We start from the raw sequence: 19752 nt of genomic DNA on the forward strand, positions 1-19752 counted from the left end.
CCTCCAATTCGTATTCGCGTAGAATCTGTGCCAGGGTATCACTGCTTTTGTCATGAACTATGCGTCGTGTAGACCTATCCTGGGCACTCAATACGCAATTGAAGTCACCAACTAAGACCATCATTTTGTGCACCGAGAGGTGATGCTGTAGGTTAAGAAAGAAATTTGCCCTTTCTTCCACTGTATTAGGTGCATAAACACACAACACGTGCCAGTGGACATCGCAATAGCTGAAGTCACAAACGATAAGACGGCCAGAGGTGCATGAAAAGTAACCTTCCATAACAAGCCCTGGGAGCTTCTTCACGAACAATACACATCCAGCCGACGTCCCTACGGCGTGGCTCACTACCGTATAGTACGTATAGGTGAACCTTTGCACCATGCTCCCGGTCTGCTCCTCGCCGTCTACCTTGGTTTCTTGCACGGCTAAAACGTCGAGGTCCTGGTCCACTAGTAGTCGGTACACCTGACTCTGTTTCCTTTTGGCGGCCAGACCTCGAACGTTTAGCGTGCCGAGGCTAAGCGACGGGTTGGAAGCCATTACTAATACAAGAAGGGGGGGGGGAGAAGGCCCGGAGCATGGTGCTCACCTTAACGTCTAGCAGTCCGCTAGACGCCTCCGTGGCCATCCGGTGGCCGTCGGTCGACTTCGTCTGGGGTCGGCTTAGCGGCTGGCCTACGGTCGGCCTCCAGGTTCGGCTTAGGCTTGATGGTCGAACGCCTTCCGGACAACGCCTTAGCGGGCGGAGCCTCAGAGTCACCGCCGGCCTTTACGTCGACTTTCTCGTCCTGCTGCAGGGACCTCTTGACCGATGCCGAGACGCCTTCGATGCCGGCGTTGGTGGGGGTCGTGCTATCTTCTGCTGCCAGAGTAGCGTCAGTAGCCTGCTGGGGGCTCTCGTTCTCTGCCGGGGTCTCCGTCACGCTCCCGAGAGTTGCTGCTGGCTCCGTGGGGGTAGAGACATCATCCCGTCCTCCTTTCGTCGGGGTGGTCGTCTCGCTCGTTTCTGCCGCCGCGTTGCCGCTTCCGGCTCCCTTGGCCGCGTCCTCCGCCTCGATGACGTCCATCATGTGCTCTGATGTCAAAGGCTCGCTCTCTGCCGAACCCGCGGCTACTGCGTAAGAGTTTACACAGTCCGCGTCGGCGTGGCCGAAAAGCCTGCACCTGGAGCAACGGGGAACCTTACATTCTCGTCGTACGTGGCCAGAACCCCGACAGCGCAGACACTGCATAGGGCGACCTGGGGCGACCACAAGCGCGAGTTCGCCGGCGACGCGTATCGGATGGGGCAAGTCGTCGACCTTCATCCCAGACTTGAGCTGCAGTAGCACTGCTCGAGTCGTTGAGCCCTTGTCAGAGACGCCATCCACTCGCCAGCGCTCGCGGGTCACTTCAGTCACTTTGCCGAAGGAGGCCAACGCCATCTTCATGTCCTCGTCTTCAACACCGTGCAGAAGCCAGTGGAGACGCAGCTTCACCTGTTGTTCCTTCGGGTCGATCACCAGGCAGCGACGCCCCTTGACCTGCATTTCCTTCAGCGCCGCCAGGTTTTTGGAAGCCTCGGCTGTGTTCATCGTCACCACCCACACATGGTTGATTTGGTACGCTCCAAGGGCGACGACGCCCGAGAGCATACCAACAGCTTGAAGCGCGTCCCGAAAATCTTCTACACGGAACGGGCGAAGACGAGCGTAGCCGTGCAAAAAAACCGTATTTAATACGATGCGTCCTGTTGGTAGTCGTGGCAAAATAATCTGGTAGCCCTTATCATCCTCAGTCAAAAGCCTGTTGCCGCGGCTGACTGCCACATTAGCCGCTCCAGTGGAGCCCATGATACCGCGATCCGTTAAGCTCGGAAGCCGGAAGCAGAATGACACCAGCGGCGCTTCGGTACATCGCTCATAATAAGAAGAGTGTCAAAAATAAAGAAAGAAAAAGAACAATAAATGAGCATGGCGAAGAAAAAAGAATACTGCGCCGCCCCGGAATCGAACCCGGGACGCAAGAATGGGAATCTTGCATGATACCACTACACCAGCGGCGCGTCGGTACATCGCTCATAATAAGAAGAGTGTCAATAATAAAGAAAGAAAAAGAACAATAAATGAGCATGGCGAAGAAAAAAGGAGACTGCGCCGCCCGGGAATCGAACCCGGGACGCAAGAATGGGAATCTTGCACGATACCACTACACCAGCGGCGCGTCGGTACATCGCTCATAATAAGAAGAGTGTCAATAATAAAGAAAGAAAAAGAACAATAAATGAGCATGGCGAAGAAAAAAGAAGACTGCGCAGCCCGGGAATCGAACCCGGGACGCAACAATGGGAATCTTGCATGATACCACAACACCAGCGGCGCTTTTTTTTTCTTTATTTCCATAACAACATACAACACGGAACCCAACATAAAAAATGCTAAAAGCGCCAACCAATAGCTTGTTGACGCGGCACAACTAAAAGGGCTTTAATGACACTAGGTCATTAAGTACGGGAAACCATGTTGGCTGTTCATCTTTTGATTGGTACACATCACGCATATAGGCAATACTTTCAATGAAGTTTTCCCTTACCGTTCTTACAACAGGTTCTGCATGTTTGAATGCCATTCTGGTTTTCCAGATACTGTGCAGGCTTAATACCATGAACATGTCATATGGTACGCCCTCATCATTGTTTACTGGAAGAAAATGAATCCCATATGCTGTGAGGGGCAAATCCTTTTTCAGCGTTCTCTGGAGAATGTCCCAATGAAATACAGAATCATAACAGTCCAGGAATATATGGATTACTGTTTCAGGCTTCCGGCATAAAAGGCAGTCAGCTGACCAGGGAACAAAAAACCCTTTTCCTGCAGCCAAGGTTTGACTGGGAGCGTACCACTATGAAGTAGAAAAAAGAAAGTTTTCACAGACGGTCGAACCGGCATTCTTTTAACTCTTTTTAAAACGTCCTTACCCGCACTGACAAAAAACATGTTTCGATAAAGAGGCACTGGAAGCATGACGTCACGAAGATCTTTATACAGTTGTTTCTTTGATACAAAGTTGAGATAATCTAACGAGAAACGTACTTTAAGAATTTTGAAAGCGCTTGCAACTTCGCGTAGATACCCGAACAAACTACTTCCTGTAACCCCACACGAAGACACAATAAACTCAGGAATGGCGCTGTGCAATCTCACTTGAAGCACTGCACGCAAAAAAGGGTCGTGCTGGTCCCGCAAAAATATAAACCTTGAGACAATCTGCCTCAGAAAAAGATGGGCTAAGCCAAGCCCTCCCCTTTTCAGGGAGTGAAACAAATTTAGTCGGCTCGTGCGCTCCCATGTTGAATTCCATACAAATACTGCAAGGATCCTGTGACATTTTTGCACACTAGCTCGTGACATAGCAATCACCTGCAACACATACCAAATTCGTGCAACAAGGAACGTATTGCAAATCGCTGACCTAGTAAATATGGATAAATTTTTTTCCTCCCCATTTGGTGGTTTTCGTGCGCACCCGTTCAATCTCTTCTTTCCAATATTCTGAAGGATCATCATACCAGTTTAAAGGTGCTCCTAGATATTTTTGGGGCGAGACTGTCCACTGTAGGTTTTCAAAGACGTTGGGCTTCTCATCCCAGCTTCCATGCCAGAAACCTTTACACTTCTCCTAGTTAACAACGCTTCCAGACATTTTGCAAAACGTTCGAGCTTGTTGAACAGTTTCGCTAACACTTTCCTTGTCCCCACAAAAGACGGCAACATCATCTGCATACGAGAGAATTTTCACTTCACTCGTCATTAAGCGGAATCCCCTTATTTTGTCACTGTGTATCACTTTTAAGCAAAAAGGCTCCAAGTAAATTGCGAAGAGAAGTGACGAAGCCGGACATCCTTGCTTTATACTTCTACAAATTTTAATTTACCCAGAGAGCTGTTTGTTTACTATCAAGTTCGTGCTACACTCTTCATAACATAGTTTCAATCCTTCTAGTATAATGTTGCCAACATTCACATGCTCTAGAATAGAGAAAAGCACACTGTGTACAACACGATCGAAAGCCTTCTCCAAATCATGTTGCATCATTGCCACTCTGCCTTCCCATGCATCGCAACACTCAAGAATACTTCTTGCCACATGTATATTATTCAGTATCGACCGGCCTCTTATGCCACCTGTTTGATGTGGGCCTACTATTGATGTCATCACTGACTGCAACCTTCTTGCTAACACTTTCATAAATATTTTGTAGTCGACATTTAACAAACTTATGGGGCGGTACGATCTTACTGAGAGAAGCTTTAAAGGGTCGTTGGTTTTCGGAATCAGGACGGTATGGGTTTTCCGGAAAGATGGTGGCATATATTTTACTTCATAAGCCTCCGCTAGAACATGGTGTAAAACGACTGCTAGTTCATGCTTAAATGCCTTATAGAAAGCCGCGCCTAGGCCATTAGGTCCTGGCGCTTTTCCAGGTTTCAATTCATCAATTGCTCTTTCGATGTCACTGAAGGTAATGGGTTCCTCAAGAACGGTTTTTACGTCCTCATCTAGCCTCGGCATTAAAGGCAGATATTCCATGTCAAAACCAGCTTCCACTAGTCCTTTGCAGCTCAACAACTCTCGGTAGTGTTCGGTGAAGGCACGCTGTATTGTATCACTATCGCTACTACGTACGTCACCATATTCAATTTCTTTTATTTCATTTTGTGACGCGTATCTTTTCTCTTCGGTCAAAGCCCTTCTTGTGGGCGTTTCCCCCAGCCACAAATGCTCTGCACGCGCACGTATGACTGACCCTTTATATCTCTCGACATCAAGGATTTCAAGCTCATTTTTTACGTTCCTTATCTCATTTGACAACTCGCCTGGCTGTGCGCATTTTATCGACAACATTTTGTTCAGCTTACTTCGGAATTCATTTTCCTTTCTTTTTTCATTATAGCGTAATATAGAGGCCCTTTCAATGGCTGTTATTTTAAAGTCCTGTTTAAATTCTTCCCACATCGTTATGAACCCTCCGGATTCACAAGCAAGCATCTCTCGTAAACGAACGTTTACAAACTCGAGAAAGGTTGCATCGTCCAGAAGCTTGACATTGAATTTCCATAAGTCCCAATTGAAAGATCGGTTTTCTTTTCTTTTGCCAAGGGAGAACATAACGAGACTATGGTCACTGAAAGATACGTGGTTCACATCATAGCCACTGCACAACGGAACCAGTCTCGCTGATACATATGCTCGATCTAATCGAGCGTGACTGCCCCTTTGGAAATGCGTAAACACAGTCTGCATTCCACCGCAAAACACAGCACCAACATCCTCTAATTCATGCTCTTGGACTGCTGCGAGCAAAAAAAGCGCACTGTGATCACGAACTAGCGAGTAGCTATTGCGGTCTTCAGTAAAACAAACACAGTTGAAATCTCCCAGCAAGATGACATAGCGCTCAGATTTCATATACACATCTAGATTTTCAAAGAAGTCGCGGCGTTCTCTTTCATTATTTGGGGCGTATATGCAAATTGCCCGCCATTCAGCATCCCAGAGCAAGAAATCACACACGATCATTCGACCTTCATGACAAACAAATACAGATTGCACAACAATTTCTAAAGATTTCCGCAATAGCAAAACGCAGCCACCGGAATTACCGACAGCGTGAGAAACGCAAGCATTGTATCGAGCTCTAAATGGTTCGAGCATTCGATCCGTTCGTTCTTCACTTTCAATTTTTGTTTCCTGTAGAGCGACTATGTCCAAATCATTGTCGTGCAATAAGCGGCTGACCTGGTACTGCCGCCTTCTGGCCCCGAGGCCTCGGACATTAAGCGTACCAATGCGTAGCGCTATTTTTGATTTTGAATCCATCCTTGTTTTGTTGTTTATTCCGAAAGAGAGAACTGGGCCTCTAGGTTAACTAAATCCTTGCATTTTGCCGATTCGCAGTAGTGCGAAAACCTTTCATAATAACAAAAAAAACAAAACAAAGACGGCCACACTTTACCAATGTAGAGAGTCCGTCCCTCACCTTGCACAACAGCATTGCTCGACGACGCCCTCGTTATTACGGGGGCGCCTTCGTTACCGTCGGATGGGAATCCGGCGGAACGTTAGGCTTTGGTTTAAAGGATGAAAGGCGGTACGGAATGTCTTTTCTGGGTGGGTCCTGCACCTTCTCACTGGAACCGTCGTCGCCGTCGGAGACTTGCCCGTGGGGCCGCTTCGCAGACGAGCTGCTTGCGACGTCCATGTCTTCTTCGTCATTACCCGGTGAGGGCGGAGCGGTGTGAGGGGCGTCTTTGCCCACGCACGTTGGGGTGGCCGTTTCCTGCTGTACACATGGCACATCACCATTTTCACTTTGAACACTTTTCACATTCTCTCCTTCGGAAGTTTCAACTGCTGGAGATATAGGTTCGCTGACCTTGTCTCCCTCTGCCTCCGCCGCGTCCACCTCGTCCATGATGTGCTCTGCGGGGTCCTCCCGGCTCCTTTGGCTGGCCACGCTCGCGTAGGTCTTAGCGCACTGGCTATCATCATGTCCGAAGCGCCGACACAGCTTGCACCTTGGGACGCGGCAATCTCGGTGAATATGCCCTGTTCGCTGGCACCGCAGACAAAGCGGCGGCCTTCCAGGTACAACAACAAGGGCCATAATGCCAGACACACGTAGCTGGTGTGGCAGGTCGTCCAAAGTAAGGCCAGCCTTTAGTTGCAGACCAACCGTCCGTGTTGAAGAGCCCTTATCGCCGAGTCCTGGTACACGCCAATGCTCTCTGCAAACATCCGTCACCTTCCCATACGGCGCGAGAGCGGTGCGCACGTCTTCATCAGGCATGTGGTAAAGCAGCCAATAAAGCCTTAGGCGCACAGTATGGGTGCTCGGATCTATCACGAGGCAGCGGTGATTCTTGACAGTCAGGTCGGTGACTGTGAGCAACTTTTTCATTCCTTCCGCATTCTTGAAGGTCACCGCCCATACGTGATTCATCTGAAACGCCCCCAAGGCAACCACCTCGGGAAGCAATTCCAGACGATTCAAAGTGTCTCGGAAGTCCTCAGCTCGAAAAGGCCTGGCTTTCACGCTGGCGTGAAGGAATAAAGTATTTAAAACAGAAGAACCTGATGGCAGTTGAGGCAAAATAATGTCATAGTCTTTAGACTCCTGGGCATCTGTCCTGTTTCCGCGGCCCTGCTGGGCCGCATTCGCTGCTCCAAAGGAGCTCGACATTACACGCCCGTACGCTACGGTGGCCGGAAGTGGAATCCCCACTACACCAGCGGCGCGTCGGTACATCGCTCATAATAAGAAGAGTGTCAATAACAAAGAAAGAAAAAGAACAATAAATGAGCATGGCGAAGAAAAAAGAAGACTGCGCCGCCCGGGAATCGAACCCGGGACGCAAGAATGGGAATCTTGCATGATACCACTACACCAGCGGCGCTTCGGTACATCGCTCATAATAAGAAGAGTGTCAATAATAAAGAAAGAAAAAGAACAATAAATGAGCATGGCGAAGAAAAAAGAAGACTGCGCCGCCCGGGAATCGAACCCGGGACGCAACAATGGGAATCTTGCATGATACCACTACACCAGCGGCGCTTTTTTTTTCTTTATTTCCATAACAACATACAACACGGAACCCAACATAAAAAATGCTAAAAGCGCCAACCAATAGCTTGTTGACGCGGCACAACTAAAAGGGCTTTAATGACACTAGGTCATTAAGTACGGGAAACCATGTTGGCTGTTCATCTTTTGATTGGTACACATCACGCATATAGGCAATACTTTCAATGAAGTTTTCCCTTACCGTTCTTACAACAGGTTCTGCATGTTTGAATGCCATTCTGGTTTTCCAGATACTGTGCAGGCTTAATACCATGAACATGTCATATGGTACGCCCTCATCATTGTTTACTGGAAGAAAATGAATCCCATATGCTGTGAGGGGCAAATCCTTTTTCAGCGTTCTCTGGAGAATGTCCCAATGAAATACAGAATCATAACAGTCCAGGAATATATGGATTACTGTTTCAGGCTTCCGGCATAAAAGGCAGTCAGCTGACCAGGGAACAAAAAAACCCTTTTCCTGCAGCCAAGGTTTGACTGGGAGCGTACCACTATGAAGTAGAAAAAAGAAAGTTTTCACAGACGGTCGAACCGGCATTCTTTTAACTCTTTTTAAAACGTCCTTACCCGCACTGACAAAAAACATGTTTCGATAAAGAGGCACTGGAAGCATGACGTCACGAAGATCTTTATACAGTTGTTTCTTGATACAAAGTTGAGATAATCTAACGAGAAACGTACTTTAAGAATTTTGAAAGCGCTTGCAACTTCGCGTAGATACCCGAACAAACTACTTCCTGTAACCCCACACGAAGACACAATAAACTCAGGAATGGCGCTGTGCAATCTCACTTGAAGCACTGCACGCAAAAAAGGGTCGTGCTGGTCCCGCAAAAATATAAACCTTGAGACAATCTGCCTCAGAAAAAGATGGGCTAAGCCAAGCCCTCCCCTTTTCAGGGAGTGAAACAAATTTAGTCGGCTCGTGCGCTCCCATGTTGAATTCCATACAAATACTGCAAGGATCCTGTGAAATTTTTGCACACTAGCTCGTGACATAGCAATCACCTGCAACACATACCAAATTCGTGCAACAAGGAACGTATTGGAAATCGCTGACCTAGTAAATATGGATAAATTTTTTTCCTCCCCATTTGGTGGTTTTCGTGCGCACCCGTTCAATCTCTTCTTTCCAATATTCTGAAGGATCATCATACCAGTTTAAAGGTGCTCCTAGATATTTTTGGGGCGAGACTGTCCACTGTAGGTTTTCAAAGACATTGGGCTTCTCATCCCAGCTTCCATGCCAGAAACCTTTACACTTCTAGTTAACAACGCTTCCAGACATTTTGCAAAACGTTCGAGCTTGTTGAACAGTTTCGCTAACACTTTCCTTGTCCCCACAAAAGACGGCAACATCATCTGCATACGAGAGAATTTTCACTTCACTCGTCATTAAGCGGAATCCCCTTATTTTGTCACTGTGTATCACTTTTAAGCAAAAAGGCTCCAAGTAAATTGCGAAGAGAAGTGACGAAGCCGGACATCCTTGCTTTATACTTCTACAAATTTTAATTTCCCCAGAGAGCTGTTTGTTTACTATCAAGTTCGTGCTACACTCTTCATAACATAGTTTCAATCCTTCTAGTATAATGTTGCCAACATTCACATGCTCTAGAATAGAGAAAAGCACACTGTGTACAACACGATCGAAAGCCTTCTCCAAATCATGTTGCATCATTGCCACTCTGCCCTCCCATGCATCGCAACACTCAAGAATACTTCTTGCCACATGTATATTATTCAGTATCGACCGGCCTCTTATGCCACATGTTTGATGTGGGCCTACTATTGATGTCATCACTGACTGCAACCTTCTTGCTAACACTTTCATAAATATTTTGTAGTCGACATTTAACAAACTTATGGGGCGGTACGATCTTACTGAGAGAAGCTTTAAAGGGTCGTTGGTTTTCGGAATCAGGACGGTATGGGTTTTCCGGAAAGATGGTGGCATATATTTTACTTCATAAGCCTCCGCTAGAACATGGTGTAAAACGACTGCTAGTTCATGCTTAAATGCCTTATAGAAAGCCGCGCCTAGGCCATCAGGTCCTGGCGCTTTTCCAGGTTTCAATTCATCAATTGCTCTTTCGATGTCACTGAAGGTAATGGGTTCCTCAAGAACGGTTTTTACGTCCTCATCTAGCCTCGGCATTAAAGGCAGATATTCCATGTCAAAACCAGCTTCCACTAGTCCTTTGCAGCTCAACAACTCTCGGTAGTGTCCGGTGAAGGCCCGCTGTATTGTATCACTATCGCTACTACGTACGTCACCATATTCAATTTCTTTTATTTCATTTTGTGACGCGTATCTTTTCTCTTCGGTCAAAGCCCTTCTTGTGGGCGTTTCCCCCAGCCACAAATGCTCTGCACGCGCACGTATGACTGACCCTTTATATCTCTCGACATCAAGGATTTCAAGCTCATTTTTACGTTCCTTATCTCATTTGACAACTCGCCTGGCTGTGCGCATTTTATCGACAACATTTTGTTCAGCTTACTTCGGAATTCATTTTCCTTTCTTTTTCATTATAGCGTAATATAGAGGCCCTTTCAATGGCTGTTATTTTAAAGTCCTGTTTAAATTCTTCCCACATCGTTATGAACCCTCCGGATTCACAAGCAAGCATCTCTCGTAAACGAACGTTTACAAACTCGAGAAAGGTTGCATCGTCCAGAAGCTTGACATTGAATTTCCATAAGTCCCAATTGAAAGATCGGTTTTCTTTTCTTTTGCCAAGGGAGAACATAACGAGACTATGGTCACTGAAAGATACGTGGTTCACATCATAGCCACTGCACAACGGAACCAGTCTCGCTGATACATATGCTCGATCTAATCGAGCGTGACTGCCCCTTTGGAAATGCGTAAACACAGTCTGCATTCCACCGCAAAACACAGCACCAACATCCTCTAATTCATGCTCTTGGACTGCTGCGAGCAAAAAAAGCGCACTGTGATCACGAACTAGCGAGTAGCTATTGCGGTCTTCAGTAAAACAAACACAGTTGAAATCTCCCAGCAAGATGACATAGCGCTCAGATTTCATATACACATCTAGATTTTCAAAGAAGTCGCGGCGTTCTCTTTCATTATTTGGGGCGTATATGCAAATTGCCCGCCATTCAGCATCCCAGAGCAAGAAATCACACACGATCATTCGACCTTCATGACAAACAAATACAGATTGCACAACAATTTCTAAAGATTTCCGCAATAGCAAAACGCAGCCACCGGAATTACCGACAGCGTGAGAAACGCAAGAATTGTATCGAGCTCTAAATGGTTCGAGCATTCGATCCGTTCGTTCTTCACTTTCAATTTTTGTTTCCTGTAGAGCGACTATGTCCAAATTATTGTCGTGCAATAAGCGGCTGACCTGGTACTGCCGCCTTCTGGCCCCGAGGCCTCGGACATTAAGCGTACCAATGCGTAGCGCTATTTTTGATTTCGAATCCATCCTTGTTTTGTTGTTTATTCCGAAAGAGAGAACTGGGCCTCTAGGTTAACTAAATCCTTGCATTTTGCCGATTCGCAGTAGTGCGAAAACCTTTCATAATAACAAAAAAAAAAACAAAGACGGCCACACTTTACCAATGTAGAGAGTCCGTCCCTCACCTTGCACAACAGCATTGCTCGACGACGCCCTCGTTATTACGGGGGCGCCTTCGTTACCGTCGGATGGGAATTCGGCGGAACGTTAGGCTTTGGTTTAAAGGATGAACGGCGGTACGGAATGTCTTTTCTGGGTGGCTCCTGCACCTTCTCACTGGAACCGTCGTCGCCGTCGGAGACTTGCCCGTGGGGCCGCTTCGCAGACGAGCTGCTTGCGACGTCCATGTCTTCTTCGTCATTACCCGGTGAGGGCGGAGCGGTGTGAGGGGCGTCTTTGCCCACGCACGTTGGGGTGGCCGTTTCCTGCTGTACACATGGCACATCACCATTTTCACTTTGAACACTTTTCACATTCTCTCCTTCGGAAGTTTCAACTGCTGGAGATATAGGTTCGCTGACCTTGTCGCCCTCTGCCTCCGCCGCGTCCACCTCGTCCATGATGTGCTCTGCGTGGTCCTCCCGGCTCCTTTGGCTGGCCACGCTCGCGTAGGTCTTAGCGCACTGGCTATCATCATGTCCGAAGCGCCGACACAGCTTGCACCTTGGGACGCGGCAATCTCGGTGAATATGCCCTGTTCGCTGGCACCGCAGACAAAGCGGCGGCCTTCCAGGTACAGCGGTGAGCACTGTTAGGGTGAACACGCGAGCGCGTGGCCGACGGCACTATCAGCGCCGCGTAACAGCCATCGTTTGAAACATTGCACATGCGCAGCATGTGCTTTGCGAAACACTCTTTCCACCGCGCGCATCACGTCATCGATACGCTTGTTCGTCGTCTGCTAGCCGCATTTTTTGTTCGCTGAGCTGATACCTTCTGCATTTCAAGGTCCATCTGGATTGAAGATTGGCGCGTGAAGGAAAAAAGTGAGTGTAAGAGGGATAATTATTAAATTTTTATTCAAGAAAATTGCACTTTTGCAATTCAAGTTAAACAAGACCATGAGAACAAATATAAAAACATGAGCAAATCTAATAGCGAGTCATGTGACCACTTACAGCAACGACTGCAGCTATTCTGGACGGTAACGAGTCGTAAAGTGATCGAACATATTCCCGATCGGCTTTCAGCCTTTCCCACTCGTTGCTGACTTGCGCCCACAACTGGTCCGAAGTCGCGGAATAAAGGGGCTTCCTTGCCAAAGAAGCTTTCAGACGGCCCCACACGTTTTCTATCACATTCAGGTCCGCTCCTTTCGGAGGCCATTCCAGTAGCTGCATGTGCTGCTCCGCCTGGAACTCCTTGACAGCCCGCGCCGTGTGTATCGGTGACCGGTCCTGTTGGAACAGGTAATCACCGTCTGGGAATAAACTGCTCGCATATGGCAACAGCACATTGTTCAAAATGTTGTAGTATTGTTCCGACGATAAGTGTCCACGTATACGTTGCAGGGGCCCTAAACCATATCTTGAAACAGCACCCCACACGTTCACACTCGATCTCCCACTGGCAGAAACACCTTGCACGTTGTCCGGGTTGTTCCTGCGTGGCATTGTGACGTTACCTAAAACAATTGCTTTTCAAAGCAGGAAGTTTGCCTCACCGTGTGCCTGGTAGTCTCCAAACACGCAATCTTTGGTCTTGTCGCGTCGAAAACGTCGACTCATCCGAAAAGATGACGCGACCCCACTCTTCTGATGTCCATGCTTCGTGCAGCTCAGCGAACTGCCGTCGTGCGTCCTTGTTTGCCGCCGTTAGTAGTGGCTTCTGCGCTGCGACGCGACTGTGAAGGCCCGCAGTACGCAGGCGACGTCGAACAGTGGTGTCCGAAACGTCCAAATCCAAGTCCTCGCGTATTGCTGGGGCTGGCAAGAAAGGGTTACGAACAGCAGCTGCAACTATGAGGGCGTCTTCATCGTCTGTGGTAGCTTTAGGGCGGGGCGCGCGGGGTGCATCCTGAATGCGACCTTCATACTTGTAGGCTTGAATTATCCTGTTCACAGTCTTCAGGGGCCTATTAACTAAAGCGCCAATATACTGCTGGGAATAACCTTTCAGGGAAAGATCGACAATTGAGCGCCGTTCATCATCGGGAACCCTAGCCATAATACGATCTGGCGACAGAATGAACGGCTGCGAAAGATGTTTGGTTGTTTTATATACGGCGTTGCATGCGCAACAACTTTGAAGGGAACGAATAGACACGCCCCCATAGATATACAAGTTTTTTTGTCTTGTTCTGTTCAAGCACAGATATTTAAAGAAATCTTAAAATGCAGCATGCATGGGCTTAGAAAACAAAAATGCGGCTAGCAGACGACGAACAAGTGCATTCATGACGTCATGCGCGCGGTGGAACAATTATTTCGCGGAAGGCGTGATGCGCATGCGCAATGTTTCCAGTGATGACCGTAACGGGGCGCTGACAGTGCCGTCGGCCACGCGCTCGCGTGTTCACCCTAACAGTGCTCACCGCTGTACAACAACAAGGGCCATAATGCCAGACACACGTAGCTGGTGTGGCAGGTCGTCCAAAGTAAGGCCAGCCTTTAGTTGCAGACTAACCGTCCGTGTTGAAGAGCCCTTATCGCCGAGTCCTGGTACACGCCAATGCTCTCTGCAAACATCCGTCACCTTCCCATACGGCGCGAGAGCGGTGCGCACGTCTTCATCAGGCATGTGGTAAAGCAGCCAATAAAGCCTTAGGCGCACAGTATGGGTGCTCGGATCTATCACGAGGCAGCGGTGATTCTTGACAGTCAGGTCGGTGACTGTGAGCAACTTTTTCATTCCTTCCGCATTCTTGAAGGTCACCGCCCATACGTGATTCATCTGAAACGCCCCCAAGGCAACCACCTCGGGAAGCAATTCCAGACGATTCAAAGTGTCTCGGAAGTCCTCAGCTCGAAAAGGCCTGGCTTTCACGCTGGCGTGAAGGAATAAAGTATTTAAAACAGAAGAACCTGATGGCAGTTGAGGCAAAATAATGTCATAGTCTTTAGACTCCTGGGCATCTGTCCTGTTTCCGCGGCCCTGCTGGGCCGCATTCGCTGCTCCAAAGGAGCTCGACATTACACGCCCGTACGCTACGGTGGCCGGAAGTGGAATCCCCACTACACCAGCGGCGCGTCGGTACATCGCTCATAATAAGAGTGTCAATAACAAAGAAAAAAAAAACAATAAATGAGCATGGCGAAGAAAAAAGAAGACTGCGCCGCCCGGGAATCGAACCCGGGACGCAAGAATGGGAATCTTGCATGATACCACTACACCAGCGGCGCTTCGGTACATCGCTCATAATAAGAAGAGTGTCAATAATAAAGAAAGAAAAAGAACAATAAATGAGCATGGCGAAGAAAAAAGAAGACTGCGCCGCCCGGGAATCGAACCCGGGACGCAACAATGGGAATCTTGCATGATACCACTACACCAGCGGCGCGTCGGTACATCGCTCATAATAAGAAGAGTGTCAATAATAAAGAAAGAAAAAGAACAATAAATGAGCATGGCGAAGAAAAAAGAAGACTGCGCCGCCCGGGAATCGAACCCGGGACGCAAGAATGGGAATCTTGCATGATACCACTACACCAGCGGCGCTTCGGTACATCGCTCATAATAAGAAGAGTGTCAATAATAAAGAAAGAAAAAGAACAATAAATGAGCATGGCCAAGAAAAAAGAAGACTGCGCCGCCCGGGAATCGAACCCGGGACGCAAGAATGGGAATCTTGCATGATACCACTACACCAGCGGCGCGTCGGTGCATCGCTCATAATAAGAAGAGTGTCAATAATAAAGAAAGAAAAAGAACAATAAATGAGCATGGCCAAGAAAAAAGAAGACTGCGCCGCCCGGGAATCGAACCCGGGACGCAAGAATGGGAATCTTGCATGATACCACTACACCAGCGGCGCGTCGGTACATCGCTCATAATAAGAAGAGTGTCAATAATAAAGAAAGCAAAAGAACAATAAATGAGCATGGCGAAGAAAAAAGAAGACTGCGCCGCCCGGGAATCGAACCCGGGACGCAAGAATGGGAATCTTGCATGATACCACTACACCAGCGGCGCGTCGGTGCATCGCTCATAATAAGAAGAGTGTCAATAATAAAGAAAGAAAAAGAACAATAAATGAGCATGGCCAAGAAAAAAGAAGACTGCGCCGCCCGGGAATCGAACCCGGGACGCAAGAATGGGAATCTTGCATGATACCACTACACCAGCGGCGCGTCGGTACATCGCTCATAATAAGAAGAGTGTCAATAATAAAGAAAGAAAAAGAACAATAAATGAGCATGGCCAAGAAAAAGAAGACTGCGCCGCCCGGGAATCGAACCCGGGACGCAAGAATGGGAATCTTGCATGATACCACTACACCAGCGGCGCGTCGGTACATCGCTCATAATAAGAAGAGTGTCAATAATAAAGAAAGAAAAAGAACAATAAATGAGCATGGCGAAGAAAAAAGAAGACTGCGCCGCCCGGGAATCGAACCCGGGACGCAAGAATGGGAATCTTGCATGATACCACTACACCAGCGGCGCGTCGGTGCATCGCTCATAATAAGAAGAGTGTCAATAATAAAGAAAGAAAAAGAACAATAAATGAGCATGGCCAAGAAAAAAGAAGACTGCGCCGCCCGGGAATCGAACCCGGGACGCAAGAATGGGAATCTTGCATGATACCACTACACCAGCGGCGCTTCGGTACATCGCTCATAATAAGAAGAGTGTCAATAACAAAGAAAGAAAAAGAACAATAAATGAGCATGGCGAAGAAAAAAGAAGACTGCGCCGCCAGGGAATCGAACCCGGGATGCAAGAATGGGAATCTTGCATGATACCACTACACCAGCGGCGCGTCGGTACATCGCTCATAATAAGAAGAGTGTCAATAATAAAGAAAGAAAAAGAACAATAAATGAGCATGGCGAAGAAAAAAGAAGACTGCGCCGCCCGGGAATCGAACCCGGGACGCAAGAATGGGAATCTTGCATGATACCACTACACCAGCGGCGCGTCGGTACATCGCTCATAATAAGAAGAGTGTCAATAATAAAGAAAGAAAAAGAACAATAAATGCGCATGGCGAAGAAAAAAGAAGACTGCGCCGCCCGGGAATCGAACCCGGGACGCAAGAATGGGAATCTTGCATGATACCACTACACCAGCGGCGCGTCGGTACATCGCTCATAATAAGAAGAGTGTCAATAATAAAGAAAGCAAAAGAACAATAAATGAGCATGGCGAAGAAAAAAGAAGACTGCGCCGCCCGGGAATCGAACCCGGGACGCAAGAATGGGAATCTTGCATGATACCACTACACCAGCGGCGCGTCGGTACATCGCTCATAATAAGAAGAGTGTCAATAACAAAGAAAGAAAAAGAACAATAAATGAGCATGACGAAGGAAAAAGAAGACTGCGCCGCCCGGGAATCGAACCCGGGACGCAAGAATGGGAATCTCGCATGAAACCACTACACCAGCGGCGCTTTTTTTTTCTTTATTGCCTTTTGCAAAATACAGACAGATTTTCGTCACTTCACAATTGGTAAAAGTGCCCACCAGTCTTTGGTGTGCACGAGATTCTAAAACCGCCTAAGGTTCGCAAGCTCGTTTATCACACTAATCCATTCTGGCTTTTTTTTTAACACGAAAGTGTTTTATGCCGGGGTCCACCAAGACTTCACTGACGTATTTCCGTCACGGAAATACGTCAGTGAAGTCTGACGTTGTAAGAACGAATGACGTTGTAAGAACGTGCTGCCAGAACGTGCCAGAACGTGCTGCCAGACGTTGTAAGACACAGTGCTGCCAGAATGACGTTGTAAGAACGTCATTCCGTATTTCCGTATGACGTATTTCCGTCACGGAAATACGTCATACGGAAATACGGAATGACGTTCTTACAATGTACACGAACATAATACTAAGAAAGAAACCAGAAGAAAAAGTTCCACAAACATGCAAAATTTGGAAATCGAACCCACGACCTCTCGGTCCGCGACGATAGATCGCCGAGCGTTTAACCCATTGCGCCACAAACGCATTTGCAGAGAGCTACACAGACGCGCCTTATATATCTAACACTCCTCCGTGTACCCGCGCTCTTGCTCGGGGCGGTGCCGCCGCCTACGAGCAGAAAAGAGAAGTACTGCATTATGACACTAACGCGCACCGACAGTGAACGCTTCGGTGGTCTCAGCACTACGACGCCTCGATGCCAGCATTCGAAGGGACGCTGGCATCAAGAAGCACTACCAACGCCACCTAGGTGGCGTTCACCGTACTCAGCACAGCGGAGCGTGGCCTCCGCAATTAGCTCTGAAAATGTTTCTGAAGTTGATCGCGGAGGCTGCAATTACGACGCGCTGTACGCGCTGATTTGACTCGGTGACGATTCAGTTACGTGCTTTGTCTTGCGCGTTGTATTAGTGTGTCAGTTACGTGCTTCGTCTTTCGCGTTGTGCTAGCGTGTGCAGCGTAGTGCAGCTTCCATATGCACGACGGTTGCTCATGGTCATCGACGTTGGTAGTCGTGATGGAGGAGACGTGCCACCAGGCGTCAGCGTGGGTGCATCAACGCCTAAGGGCGCTTTAGCCACAAAACACCAATAGACATTATATATCAATGTGCAATAAACATTACACTACTTCTGTGAAGACACGTTTCACTTTCGTGTTCTATACCGATTCCTATATAAGAGGGATCAACCACATTTTTTTATTTATTGCCGGTCTTTGACAATGTACAGAACAAAATAAAAAAAGCACAACTACAAAACGTACTGGAAAACATGAAAGCCATCAGTCCAACATGGACTGGCGTTGTCGAATTAAAATTCTTTTAATGCTTTCAGAGGTTCTATCCTCGACAGCCAATCGGGTACACATTCTTGTGTTTTCTTTATTTCAATGAACCGAGACATACTGTCTCGAAAATAAATACGAGCCGGCCTAGCGTCTGGGTCGCAATGGTACCCAGCCATCCGTGCCCGCCATAAACAGTGGAGGCCATGGAGCATGATTAAATAGTATGGTACCCCGTCCTCATTCTTTATCGCTAGGTACCTGATCCCGTGCGGATTCAACGGAAACTCCTTCTTGATTGTCCGTTTTAGGACGTCCCAGAAGTAGACCCCTTCCCAGCAATGCAAGAACACATGATCTACTGTTTCAGGTTGCTTGCAAATCAAGCAGTGTGAGCCCCATGGTACAAGGAAGCCACGTTCTTCCATGAATGTCTTCACTGACAGTGTTCCTGTGTGTAGCTTAAAAAAGAATGTTTTAACGCCAGTAGGCACCTCCATACTTTTCACCCGTTTCAGAACATCCTGTCCTGTTCCTCCACTGTATACAGCTCTGTACAATGGCACTGGAAATACAATGTCGCATACATCTTTATATAATGTCTTTCTTTTCACGTCAGAAAGATAATCGAAAGAAAAACGCACAGAAAGAAAGCGCACACTATCGACTACTTCTTTAAGATAGCCGCGAATCGCCCCTGGCATACTATTAGTACTAACAATGAGTGCCGGCAAGGCCTCTCTTAACCTGAGCTGTAATACCGTACGCAGAAATGGATCACGCACTTCTCGAAAAAGCAAAAATCTATTGACAGGCTGTCGTACAAAAAGATGCGCCAAGCCCAGCCCCCCTTCCTTCACCCGTCTGAACAGGTTTGTTCGGCTACATCTTTCCCAGCTAGATTCCCAGATAAAAACGGCGAACACTCTATGCAACCTTTGTACATTTACCCTTGAACAAAACAACGTCTGCATGACGTACCACAACTTCGTAATGAAAAACATATTGCATACAGTTGCCTTTGCAAAAATGGACAGGTTGATGCCTTTCCACCTGTCTGCTTTCTCTCTTGTTTCTTTTATTTGGTTCGTCCAGTATTCCTCGCTGTGTTTGTAACTGTCCAAGGGAACACCCAGATACTTGGTAGGGGTTTTCACCCAGCTCACAATAGCAAAGTTGTCTGGGGCCGAAGACCACTCTCCGTGCCACAAACCGAGGGATTTACCCCAGTTCACTTTACTGCCCGTCACACCACAAAACTGTTTCGCAACGCGTATTGTTTCCGTTACACTTTCTCTGTTTGTACAACACACGGCGATATCATCTGCATATGCCAGGAGCTTGACTTCTGTGGCTGCCAAGCTATAACCGCGTATATGAGCATTCTCTATTATCGCCAAACACATCGTTTCTATGTAAATAGCAAACAAAAGAGGACTGAGGGGGCAGCCTTGACGCACAGAACGCATGACGTTAATGGGGGCCCCCAATGATTTATTCACAATTAAGCGTGTTGTACAGTTCTGATACGCCAACGCCACACCCTCAGTGATAATGGCACCCACATTAACGTGTTCCAGAATGGCAAACAAAATATCATGAGACACACAGTCAAACGCTTTCTCGAGGTCAAGCTGGAGCACTGCGACGCCATCGTAAGTGATGTCACAGCACTCGAGCACGCACCGCATCGTGTGAATATTCGAAAAAATTGACCTCCCTTTGATCCCACACGTTTGGTGGTCTGCAACTATTTC

The 19752-nt window shown here is 47.6% G+C and overlaps 19 non-coding genes across 19 annotated transcripts; all 19 read right to left on the reverse strand.

The window, feature by feature from the left end:
• Window positions 1-1977: 1977 nt before the first annotated feature.
• Trnag-ccc (transfer RNA glycine (anticodon CCC)) lies at window positions 1978-2048 on the reverse strand. The gene has a single exon. It is a non-coding gene; the product is annotated as a tRNA-Gly (tRNA).
• Window positions 2049-2135: 87 nt separating this feature from the next.
• Trnag-ccc (transfer RNA glycine (anticodon CCC)) lies at window positions 2136-2206 on the reverse strand. The gene has a single exon. It is a non-coding gene; the product is annotated as a tRNA-Gly (tRNA).
• A 5163-nt stretch (window positions 2207-7369) lies between these two features.
• Window positions 7370-7440, reverse strand: Trnag-ccc (transfer RNA glycine (anticodon CCC)). Its single transcript has one exon. It is a non-coding gene; the product is annotated as a tRNA-Gly (tRNA).
• Window positions 7441-7527: 87 nt separating this feature from the next.
• Window positions 7528-7598, reverse strand: Trnag-ccc (transfer RNA glycine (anticodon CCC)). Its single transcript has one exon. It is a non-coding gene; the product is annotated as a tRNA-Gly (tRNA).
• A 6797-nt stretch (window positions 7599-14395) lies between these two features.
• Trnag-ccc (transfer RNA glycine (anticodon CCC)) lies at window positions 14396-14466 on the reverse strand. The gene has a single exon. It is a non-coding gene; the product is annotated as a tRNA-Gly (tRNA).
• Window positions 14467-14553: 87 nt separating this feature from the next.
• On the reverse strand, window positions 14554-14624 carry Trnag-ccc (transfer RNA glycine (anticodon CCC)). The gene has a single exon. It is a non-coding gene; the product is annotated as a tRNA-Gly (tRNA).
• Window positions 14625-14711: 87 nt separating this feature from the next.
• On the reverse strand, window positions 14712-14782 carry Trnag-ccc (transfer RNA glycine (anticodon CCC)). The gene has a single exon. It is a non-coding gene; the product is annotated as a tRNA-Gly (tRNA).
• Window positions 14783-14869: 87 nt separating this feature from the next.
• On the reverse strand, window positions 14870-14940 carry Trnag-ccc (transfer RNA glycine (anticodon CCC)). The gene has a single exon. It is a non-coding gene; the product is annotated as a tRNA-Gly (tRNA).
• Window positions 14941-15027: 87 nt separating this feature from the next.
• Window positions 15028-15098, reverse strand: Trnag-ccc (transfer RNA glycine (anticodon CCC)). The gene has a single exon. It is a non-coding gene; the product is annotated as a tRNA-Gly (tRNA).
• Window positions 15099-15185: 87 nt separating this feature from the next.
• Window positions 15186-15256, reverse strand: Trnag-ccc (transfer RNA glycine (anticodon CCC)). The gene has a single exon. It is a non-coding gene; the product is annotated as a tRNA-Gly (tRNA).
• An 87-nt stretch (window positions 15257-15343) lies between these two features.
• On the reverse strand, window positions 15344-15414 carry Trnag-ccc (transfer RNA glycine (anticodon CCC)). Its single transcript has one exon. It is a non-coding gene; the product is annotated as a tRNA-Gly (tRNA).
• Window positions 15415-15500: 86 nt separating this feature from the next.
• Window positions 15501-15571, reverse strand: Trnag-ccc (transfer RNA glycine (anticodon CCC)). Its single transcript has one exon. It is a non-coding gene; the product is annotated as a tRNA-Gly (tRNA).
• An 87-nt stretch (window positions 15572-15658) lies between these two features.
• Trnag-ccc (transfer RNA glycine (anticodon CCC)) lies at window positions 15659-15729 on the reverse strand. The gene has a single exon. It is a non-coding gene; the product is annotated as a tRNA-Gly (tRNA).
• An 87-nt stretch (window positions 15730-15816) lies between these two features.
• Trnag-ccc (transfer RNA glycine (anticodon CCC)) lies at window positions 15817-15887 on the reverse strand. The gene has a single exon. It is a non-coding gene; the product is annotated as a tRNA-Gly (tRNA).
• Window positions 15888-15974: 87 nt separating this feature from the next.
• On the reverse strand, window positions 15975-16045 carry Trnag-ccc (transfer RNA glycine (anticodon CCC)). The gene has a single exon. It is a non-coding gene; the product is annotated as a tRNA-Gly (tRNA).
• Window positions 16046-16132: 87 nt separating this feature from the next.
• Trnag-ccc (transfer RNA glycine (anticodon CCC)) lies at window positions 16133-16203 on the reverse strand. Its single transcript has one exon. It is a non-coding gene; the product is annotated as a tRNA-Gly (tRNA).
• Window positions 16204-16290: 87 nt separating this feature from the next.
• Window positions 16291-16361, reverse strand: Trnag-ccc (transfer RNA glycine (anticodon CCC)). Its single transcript has one exon. It is a non-coding gene; the product is annotated as a tRNA-Gly (tRNA).
• Window positions 16362-16448: 87 nt separating this feature from the next.
• Window positions 16449-16519, reverse strand: Trnag-ccc (transfer RNA glycine (anticodon CCC)). The gene has a single exon. It is a non-coding gene; the product is annotated as a tRNA-Gly (tRNA).
• An 87-nt stretch (window positions 16520-16606) lies between these two features.
• Window positions 16607-16677, reverse strand: Trnag-ccc (transfer RNA glycine (anticodon CCC)). Its single transcript has one exon. It is a non-coding gene; the product is annotated as a tRNA-Gly (tRNA).
• Window positions 16678-19752: the final 3075 nt, after the last annotated feature.

Source organism: Dermacentor silvarum, unplaced genomic scaffold, assembly GCF_013339745.2.
Source record: "Dermacentor silvarum isolate Dsil-2018 unplaced genomic scaffold, BIME_Dsil_1.4 Seq809, whole genome shotgun sequence".
Lineage (NCBI taxonomy): Eukaryota > Metazoa > Arthropoda > Arachnida > Ixodida > Ixodidae > Dermacentor > Dermacentor silvarum.